We start from the raw sequence: 508 nt of genomic DNA, 5'->3' as shown, positions 1-508 counted from the left end.
CTTGGGGTGGACTTCTGTTCATATGCTGTTGAATGGTGGTTAAAATTTTTATAAAAAAATATTACTGGTCAGAGTTGATTTGACTTGTAGAACAGTGATTATCAGATGGTGGATCAGGACAGCCAGAGAAAGTTAAATGCTAGCATAAATTGTATAATTTTGAACACATGATAAAGAAAGCAGCCCAAGACGGATTTTGTTGACAGCGTTGGTACTGTTTCGGGACCTAAAAGGGATAGACCGCAGTTGCTACATCCATTTCTATTTTATTTATGTACCCATATTCTTCTCTTCAAGCTTCTGGATTCAATCAGTAACATTTTAGCGCAGCTCTAACACGATAAGGTAATTTCAGATTGAGCCGCCATAAACCGCATTAACTGAACGCCGTCTCCGAGACCAAAATAACTTTGCCTTTCATTGTCAATCGCGTTATAAAGCACATCTTCAGTGCTAGGTTTTAAATAGGGTCCGTGCCTATGTGGGCTACCTTGGGACGTCCCTACCG

The sequence above is a fragment of the Oncorhynchus mykiss genome, chromosome 28 (assembly GCF_013265735.2).
Source record: "Oncorhynchus mykiss isolate Arlee chromosome 28, USDA_OmykA_1.1, whole genome shotgun sequence".
NCBI lineage: Eukaryota > Metazoa > Chordata > Actinopteri > Salmoniformes > Salmonidae > Oncorhynchus > Oncorhynchus mykiss.
Note: the sequence above shows the minus strand (reverse complement) of the source record.